This window comes from Crocuta crocuta, unplaced genomic scaffold (assembly GCF_008692635.1).
Source record: "Crocuta crocuta isolate KB4526 unplaced genomic scaffold, BGI_CrCroc_1.0 scaffold27, whole genome shotgun sequence".
Classification (NCBI taxonomy): domain Eukaryota; kingdom Metazoa; phylum Chordata; class Mammalia; order Carnivora; family Hyaenidae; genus Crocuta; species Crocuta crocuta.
In genome coordinates, this window is record NW_027532250.1 from 932,536 (window position 1) to 942,405 (window position 9,870).

The following is a 9,870-nucleotide window of genomic DNA, read 5'->3' on the forward strand; positions in this document are numbered from 1 at the left end:
AGCCACACGTGCCTCCCCCCCGACCCCCGCATGGTCTAGCACTCCACCCAGTGCTTGGTGCATCATAGGCCTTCAAAAGGATTTATTGAGAAAACAGGGAAACGGGATGTCCTGCGCATCTGGGGTTGGGGAATATCTTGAAGTTAGCGGATGTCCTCACGGCCAGTCATTGAGGGATGCAGCTGACCCTGGAGCAGGGCGAGAGTGGCTCTCGAGGTTGGTGGTGGGGGCTGGATGCCTCAGCCACAGGGAGGGGTATGGAAGGGTCAAGTGCACCACCGGGAAGGGACCCCCGTGGTGGGAGGTGCCCTGTGTGTCATCCCTCCCCGGCTCCAAACTTAAGTGGAGCTGCAATTTCCCTCTGTCCTTTCTTCCTCCTCTCTTCTCCCCCACACTCTTTCCACATCGCCGAGAGCCTTCTATGGGCCAGGCCTGGCACAGGGCTGGCCCGTCCCCTGGGGGCACGCTGTGCCCAGCATCAGGGTCTCGGGGTCAGAAATCAGGCCAGTGTGAGCAAAGGGCAGGAGGTGAGAATTGCAGTCAAATCATGGAGGACTTTGTGTGGGGAAGTTTGATTTTATTCTTTTTTTTTAAGTTTATTTTTTGAGAGAGAGACAAAGAGAGAGAGCATAAGCAGGGGAGGGGCAGAGAGAGAGGGAGACACAGAATCTGAAGCAGGCTCCAGGCTCCCAGCTGTCAGTATAGAGCCTGACGCGGGGCTCGAACCCACAAACCAGATTATGACCTGAGCGGAAGTTGGACATGACACCTCACCAGCTGAGCCCTCCAGGCGCCCCTGATTTTATTCTAAGTGCAGTGGGGTGCTGCCTGGAACCTCAGCAGGGAAGCCATGAAACACAGAGTTGTACAGGCGTGGCTCATTTTTAAGGAAGCCCCATCAGAGCTGGGGACACAGCCGGGCCCTGCGAGGGGGCAGTAAGCAGTCTGTTTCCGCGCGCGGGCGCCTCCAAGACCCGCTTTCCACGGGGAGGCCACACGCCCAGGTGGCTTGCGGGCCCCTCCTGGGGGAGCGGAAGCTGTCATCGTGGGGGGGCCCTCTGGAGGGGACCAACCGGCACGACCTCCCGTCGACCCATCCTCTGCCCAAGTCCACGGCCGCTGGGTTGTGTGAATGACCAAGAGATGAACTCACCGCCGCCTCCCGCAGGGCCACCGTCTGAGCGTGTCTGCGGCTTCATCAAGGGACAAGCCCGCCGTGTTCCAGGGCTGGGCCCGCCAACATCCTTGATGAGTAACTAGGACAGTCGAGGGGACCGGGAAGTGGCAACAATGCCACCATTGTTCTGTGGCTCCAGAGCCCCCAAGCAGCTGGGCCTGGGCCACAGCTGCTGTGGGTAAACCGGGGGCGGCGGGGCAGCACCGCGGGGGGCACGGGGGGCAGGGCGGGCTGCCCGGGGGCTCCACCTCCGCAGACACACCAGAGGCTCACAGAGCAAACATCTGCAGAGGCCCTTTCTGCAGAAGGACTGGGCGCGGCGGAGGCCATCCGGATTCACTTGTGCATTCATCCATTCCTTATTCATTCGATATCCATCCAGCCCCTCTGAGCATTTCACCCACCGATGAAAGTGAGCAGTCACTGCTTAACTGACATACATATTTTGGGCTAAGAGTCTGGCTCCTTTAGGACATTTAATCCTTAAATGTGTAGAAGCCTGCGGCCGGGGGCTGGTTTTGGACTCTGCCCCCCTCTCTTGATGGTGTGGCTTTTTCACCTCTGTGACAGGCCTTACAGTGGGGGAATATTAGACACCTTATTTGGTTTGTTTAAAAAAAATGTTTATTTATTTTGAGAGAGAGAGAGAGAGAGAGCAAGAAGGGAAGGGGGAGAGAGGAAAGAAAGAGACAGAATCCCAAGCAGGCTCCGCACCGTCATCACAGAGGCTGATATGGGGTTTGAGCTCATGAATCGTGAGATCATGACCTGAGCTGAAATCAAGAGTCGGACACCCAACCGACTGAGCCACCCAGGCTGCCTCCTCATTAGGTTTTTTATTCATAGATGTAGAGACAAAAGTATACCCATAGAGGGTCTGTATAATTTACTTAATAAATAAATTTACTTAAATAAATAAATAACTTTCCCATCGACTGATAAGAAAATAAAAGATAGAGAATATACTTCCTCTTCCATGAGCTGTCTATGGGAAAAATTATTAAAAGGCCACAAATAACCCTATGACCTCAATAAATTCCAAAAAAGAGATAATGCAGACACATTTTGACACTAATATTGAAAAATAGTCATAACGAATGAAAAAAAAAAAACCCAAAGAATGAAAGTATCTGTGATTCAGCCACTCTGGAAACCACGAGGCAGTGTCTATTGGGTCTAGAGATGAACAAACGCCTCCCCTCTGACCCCCTGATTCTCCTTCTCAGTGCACGCACCCTGAGAAACTCCAGAAAGCTGAGCTACTCACACGGGGGCAGAGCCAAGTACCCACATCTATTTTTTACACCTCCACCTTCAGGGGTATCACTGTGGCAGCTTGGAAGCGGCTGTGGGGCAAGGATTTACACCAGGGCAATTGGCAAACTCCAGCCAGGACTGGTCATCTGAAGAGTATTTCCAGCCAGTCCAAGGTCACAGGGAGGAGGCTCACTGCGGGGATTCGTCATGGTCCCCAGACTGGATACCAGCTGGGTGTTCATCTCAGCGTAGAACGGTAGATAAATCATGGTACCTTTCATGTACCAGAACACTCCGCAGTAAGGAACGTGAGCTGACCCCGCCGCACGCAGCAATGCTGATGGACCTCATGGGCACAAAAGAATGTGCGTGTTAGCACTCTATTTACGTAAAATTCAGAAGCAGGCAAAACTCACTTAGGGCATTAGAAGTCATGATAAGGGTTACCCCTGCATGGAGGGGCATGGAGTGGGGGTCTGCGGGGGCACCAGCGGGCTTTCTGAAGTGACGGCGACACTCCATCCCTCCATCTCAGGGCTAGTTACATGTGTCCGTTTATGTGGCCAAGACTCATTGAGTTGACATTTATTATCTGATGTGTTTTTATAAGTATGATCATCTTTAAGAAAAAGTAAACTAAGGTATTAGACTTATAGGTAGAATAAAGCCCAACAAACCATAATAAAAAATGATCTCCTAAAGAATTCTTGGGCCAAAGAGAAAACCGAAAGTGAGCTGGAAAAAGCAATCTGTCCTATGTAATTAATCATGATCTCCTAAAGAATTCTTGGGCCAAAGAGAAAACCGAAAGTGAGCTGGAAAAAGCAATCTGTCCTATGTAATTAATCACGAGGCTGCTGATCGCAGGGTGGTTCAGAATCATGAAACGTTGAGTATCATCCAAGTGTTAGCAGAGGAGATTGGGGAAACACACTACGGCATGGTCGCACGAGGGAATATTACACAGTGATAAAAATTACATTGTACAGAAAAATGCTTGATGACGTGAAGAGGTTCATAATGTACAACTAAACGGATATGATAGTTTTTTTAAAAACATGCATTTTATATAAGGAAAAATAACTGGATAGAAATACATCAAAACATTAATGGTCGTCTCTGGATAACTAAATGGCAGGTTACAAAATTATTTTTCATCCTTTTTTTACATTTTCCAAATCCTCTGTGAACACGTATTATCACTATAATCCGCCCAAGGTATATTTCAAACAAGATAGCTTTATAATAATAATAATTATTATTATTATTGTACCTAGAATGTCCCTCAGAGAGAAAGAATTCCTGGTGGATGTTTCTTGAATGACTGAGTGATTGGTTTCTAGAGTGAAATCTGTGTGCTGTGAAAGGAGAGAAGAATAAAGAGGACGTCGGTCTGGGGGTCTGGGGGACTCAGGGAAGAAACTTTCCAGGTTTAGAAACAGCTGGAACAGAGCAGAACAGATAGGACTTTACGAGTGTGATTTCTGACATCAAGAGAGATTCTGGCCCACACTCGACCTTTTGCGGCCCCGGGGGTTACAGACGGTGACATACTTCATCGGTTTACATTTAATAAATAATAACTTGATGGGCAGAAGCAGAGAATGCCAGCTGGTAGAGTCCATAAGAGGGTCTACTGTTAAATATTTGGAAAGCTTGCAAGCTGGCTTTGTTTTTTTAAATGTTTATTTTTGAGAGAAAGAGAGAGACAGAGCATGAGTGGGGGAGGGGCACAGAGAGAGGGAGACACAGAATCTGAAGCAGCTCCAGGCTCTGAGCTGTCAGCGCAGAGCCCGACGCGGGGCTCGAACTCGTGAACCGCAAGATCATGACCTGAGCCGAAGTTGGAAGGATGCTTAACCGACTGAGCCACCCAGGAGCCCCTTGCGAGCTGGCTCTTGAGCCACTGATGGCCTGTAATCAGCCACTGCGGCGTGTTCAGGCCCCAGGAATTGGTGAACACCACGAACCAGGGGGTTTCTCCCCCTTCACTCTGGAGCTGGCTTGTCAGCACCGCCCTGGAGTCCATTTGCTCTTCATAAACTCATTACAGCGCTCAGCAAAACCTTGCTACGTCTTAGCATGACTGGCGGGGGTCAGGGTTAAGGTGCACCATGCACTCAGCCTGCTTCCGTCCGGCCAGGGCGGGGACCCCATTCTCTAGCCCCCCGATACCCAAAGCCTCTGACATTCCTCCCCACACCCAAACCCATCCACCAGCCAGTTCCTGGGATTCATCTGCTGAGATGGTCCACGGGGTCCCGACCACGGCCTCCCAAGTGCCGAGCCCGTGGCCTGAGCTTCTCCTTTGCTCAGGACTTTGCGGTTTGTGAAGTCCTTTGGGGCAAATGACACGTCTTTGTGGGGTGGGTGAAGGCCCCCAGTCAGCCACTGGGGGAGGCAAGCTGCAGGAGTGACACATCACCTGATGCCCAGTAACGTCCTTCTGAGCTGCGTCTCAGGAGAGGTTAGGTTAGCCTGTGACTGGAGGAAGGCACTTCCTGGGAGAGAGGAGCCTTCTCCTCCCTCCACTTCCCTCTTCCCTGCCTCTCTGCTCCACTTCCTCTCCCCTCTCCCCTCCCCTGCGCTCCCTCCCCCTCCCCCGCCGTCTTTCCCTCTTTCCCTCCTTCCCTTGCCCTCCAGCAAACTGCAGGTGTCGTGTTCTGTGCAGGGCTGCACCCCTGTTCCCCGTGCACCCCACTGTCTGACGTGTAGTCATCACGAGGACCTATGACCAGAAGGGTGACCCCATACTGTTGGCTCAGCCTGGAACATTCTTCTACCACCCCCAGTCCTGCACCCCCTCTGCCTTCAGCTGGGCAATCCTCACTGCCTTCGGGGCCGCCCTCCTGAATGCACTAATTTTGGCACCTCAAAGCTTTATCAAGGATGTTCCACAAATATCTGTTGAGCACCTACTATGCACCAGACTCACATGAGATATGAGAAACCACTTTCTGATTTTCCTTAGGCCCCTGCCCAAAGCACCTTACCTTCCTTCCTTCTAGCATCTTCTATCTGCTCCTCTCGGACTTAGATAGAGTTCCTTGCATGGTAGGAGCTCAGTATACATTGAGACCCTGCTCTGTTCTCTTTCCGTTAATCACTGAAACTTTACGGACAGCCGTTGGTGACGGTCCCGTGCCTGCTAAAAAGATGCGGATTTGTGTCACCCGAGGGTCTGAAACATTTGTTCTTCCTTCTACCTTTTTCCTTCAGCTCAATTTTCCCACAAAGTAATATTTTCCAACTTGATTAACAGCTGTCGTCTTCACCTCTGACCAAGGCTAACAAACCACAATCCAGGTGCCTGGCGACAGCCATCGATGTCGTAATAAAATTACACTAATGTACTTGCTGCCCCGGCTGCACCGGGGTTCATTTATCTGAATAGAGCTTTCTAGAGTTTCAAAATAAGAAAGATATGTTTTGCTCGTGAAATTTCTGCGCTCGGCACTCACAGACGCAGCCCTTAATTGCCAGGACCTCCAAGCCCTGACCCACTTAGCAGATGGGTGCAATAGAATGCGAGCTTTTCCAATGTTCCGGAATTTTCTGGTCAGGAGACCAGGCTGGTGGCAGGCTGGGTGGCCAAAAATGCCTGGGAGTTTATCTGGAAGGCCCTGGGATGGGAATTACTCGTATTTCCAAGGTAACCCGAATTCTTGTTTCAGGAAGTGGTGTTCTGGGGTGCCTGGCGGGGCTCAGTCGGTTAGGCATCCGACTTCGGCTCAGGTCATGATCTCGCGGTTCGTGAGTTTGAGCCCCGCGTCCGGCTCTGTGCTGACAGCTCAGAGCCTGGAGCCTGCTTCAAATTCTGTGTCTCCCTCTCTCTCTCTCTCTGTCCCCTGCTTGTGCTCTGTCTCTGTCTCTTAAAAATGAATAAATGTTAACAACAGCCAAAAAAGGGGGGGTGGGGTTCTTTTTTCTAAGCCGGGGGATTTGGAGGAGTGATCACAGGGGAATGGGGCAGGGACACCAGTGTCTCCCAGGGGAGCAAACGCCAGTCGCCGAGTGGAAGGGATCCAACCTCCACGCCAGGAAAAACCATCAACTATGCGACATGCAGCACCTTTGACAAACAGTCTGTGTGATTCTGGCCCGTCGGCTCGAGGCTTTTGTTTTCCTCCAGAGCATGAACCCAGCTGCAGTGGGTGGTCGGCTCGGAGCGCCGGATCTGAAGGGGGGGCGGGGGGACCATCCTGGGGAGGCAGTTCCAGAGTTTTCTGCCCAGATGGGCTTCCTTGGGAGCAAATCAGAAAACTTCCTTCTGGAGACACCCACGGCTTGTCCACCCCAAAGCCAGCCACGCAGGCCCCACATCCCAGGCCCCATCATTGTAAGCTGGAGGACTTTCAAACCTCGTATTAACTTCCAAGGCTGCCGTTCAAATTACCACATACTTGGTGGTTCGAAACACCAGGTGCTTATCCTCATATCTTTCTGGAGGTCAGAGTCTAAAACCCAGACGCCAGCAGGGGCTTGGACGCCTCCTCAAGGCCCTAGACGAGAACCCGGCCCCACAAGTCCCCAGGGCCCCTGGGGCTCACCTGCTCATTCCTGTGATAAGCAATGATGCAGCCTCTGGGGAGGGGGTGAGGCCTGACGGGCGCTGCCCCCCGCCTCCGGCCCCTGATGCTGCACATCTGCTAATAGTCAGCAGGAGAATAGGGTCAGCACAGCGCCCCGGGCCAGGCTAGGGGCACCCTGTTGGTCAGGACAGGATACAGATTATATTCCATTTGTTTTTATTTTGATGAGGGTGGGGAGGGGGAGGAGAGAAAGAGAAAGAGAGAGTGAGAGAGAGAGAATGAGTGGGAGAGAGGCAGAGAGAGAAAGAGGGAGAGAGAGAATCCCAGGCAGGCTCCATGCTGTCAGGGCAAAGCCAGACGTGGTGCTCAATCTCACTAACAGCAATATCATGATCTGAGCCGAAATCAAGAGTCAGATGCTCAGGGTGCCTGGGTGTCTCAGTCGGTTAAGCATCTGACTCTTGGTTTTGGCTCAGGCCATGATCTCGTGGTCCATGAGATCGAACCCTGCATCAGGCTCTGCACTGATGGCATGGAGCCTGCTTGGGATTCTCTCTCTCCTTCTCTCTCTGCCCCTCCTTCGCTCATGCTTTCTTTCTCTCTAGCTCTCAAAAATAAATACATAAATGAACATTAAAAAAAAGAGTCAGACGCTTAACCGACTGAGCCACCCAGGTGCCCTCAGATTATATTCTAATTGTGATGAAAAAAATCACTGAAGGTTTTGAGCAAGGAGCAAATAATCTGATTTGTTCTCTATAAAAGTCTCCCTCACTTAGGGCTTCAAATTTAGCAAAGAAAAATACAAGGTGCCCAGTTACATTTCAGTTTCAAATAAACAGCAATTATCTTAGCATAAGTATGTCCCATTTGGGGCATACTTATGCTAAAAAAGATTATTCATTGCTGATCTGAAACTCACATTCAATTAGGTGCCCTGTATTTCACACAGCGAATCTCAGTGTGGCTGCTTCATGGAAAAGGGCCAGAGGAGGGTGAGGCTGGAGACCAGGGCGTCACCCGAGGGAGCGAAGACGGTGGCTGGGGTGAGGTGGTGTCAGTGCAGATGGAGAGAAGTGGGCAAGGTGGAGAACGCGTTAATTACAGCTCATATTTATGAGTACTTCATCTATATTATCTCATTTAATCTTTACAACAACCCTCTAAGGTAGTTCCTGATATTATACCCACCCTACAGATGAGAAAACAGAGGCACAGAGGGTAACTTGCTAATTTGTGGGAGGACCAGGATTCGAACCAGGTGCCAAGTGCCTAGTTCTAGGAAGCCTAAGGTAGGCTTGTGTGGATTGTACCCCCCAGATTGTAGCCCCTGCACTAACTAGTCTGTGTTGGGGCCTCAGCTGCGCGGAGGAAGGGGTGTGGGCAGACCAGCCAGAGGCTTGAGGGGCCCCTCCACGGATGACGAAGGCCGTCCAGGGCAGTGGGCCGGAGACGTGGAGAGGGGGGCGCTCCATCTGCAAGGGGGAGGGGGGGAGACGGACGTTTGCTGCACGCGCTTCGTGGAGGAGAGAATCCTGTGTCCGTGTCCTGTCCCTGAGACACGCAGAGACACGGAGACCCGGGGAGAACTTCCTCTCCACACCCTCTTTACAGGCAGGGGGGCGGATTGCTGGGTGACACGGGGGAGCCCTCTCTGAACCGCCCAGGGGTCACGGCTGCGCTGTGCACACCAGTCGCCTGGGGATGGGGTGAAGGGGCCTCAGGCTGCAGTGATCCGCTAGGCGCTAGGTCAGTGGTTCCCCAAGTAGGGGTCTGAGACCACCCGCGTCAGCGCCGCCTTGTGACAAGGGCAAGTCCCCGGCCTCGCGCTGGGCTGCGCGATGCAGGTGCGCGGGGACAAGCCCCCCAGGTGAGCTGAGCGGGAGTCGCAGGTGTGGAGGCCCCGCGGCAGTGATGGGGGGGAGGGGCCGGGAGAGGAGGCGCTGGGGAGGGGCGCCAGCGGAGGGGTGGGGTAGGCGGGCCGTCTGAATACTTCCCAGCAAGGGCCCCCAGTCCTGGAGCGTGTCTGTGACACAAGCCTGTCCTGAAGAAGAGGCTGGGGACAAAGGAGAAGGGACGGGACGGACAAGAGGAAGGGGACCCGCCTCCAGACGCGGGCTTCCAAGCCTCCCCCCGGGAGGTCCACACTGTGCATCTGTCCCTCTGCCTGGCGACCTACGCAAGACCTTGGGCATCTTAATTTCTCCATGTGAGACTTGGGGCCCAAGGCCACGGGCCTCCGGTACTTCGTGCAGGGAAGAGGCTGCAGCGGTAAGCGCCCCTCCCCACCATCCCTGCGAGGGTCCCTAGATTTGAGCATCTTGCCGCCGCCTCCTGCTGCCCCTCTGAGGATCCCCCNCATCTCCAAAAGTGTTTGAGCTTCTTCTCCAGAATCTCTGTTTCTTCAGAGATGGCCTTTTCTCCCCAAGCTACCCAGCTTACGTCTAACTTGCACTGCTGCCGCCCCCGGGGGGGGGGGGGGGGCGTGGGGGGCCCTTCCTCCTCTTCCCTTGTTCTCCTGTGTCAGACGAGCCAGGTCACCTCGGCACCCAGCCTCACGACTGGGTCGCGTTCAAGTCAACAGCTGGCTGAGGGGCAGAAATAATTGCAGAGCGATTTCAGTTTTTGCCGAAATCTCTCAAAAACACTCCAGGAGCTTCCGTTCCCGAGGCACGATGAGCGTCCCAGACACCCCCACCCTGGCGCCCCCCACCCCCCCCAGGTGGTTCAGCACAGAGTTGGGTCCCTGGCATGCGGTTTGCGAACAGGCCCTGGTGTTCCGCAGGCACAGCCCCGGGTGAGGACCGCCCCACGTCCATCCCACCCACCGCCCCGTCGCTGCCCTCAGGCGTCTCTTCATTCCCTCTGCTGCTGCCCAGATCCCCCCCCCTCCCCGTCACTCCA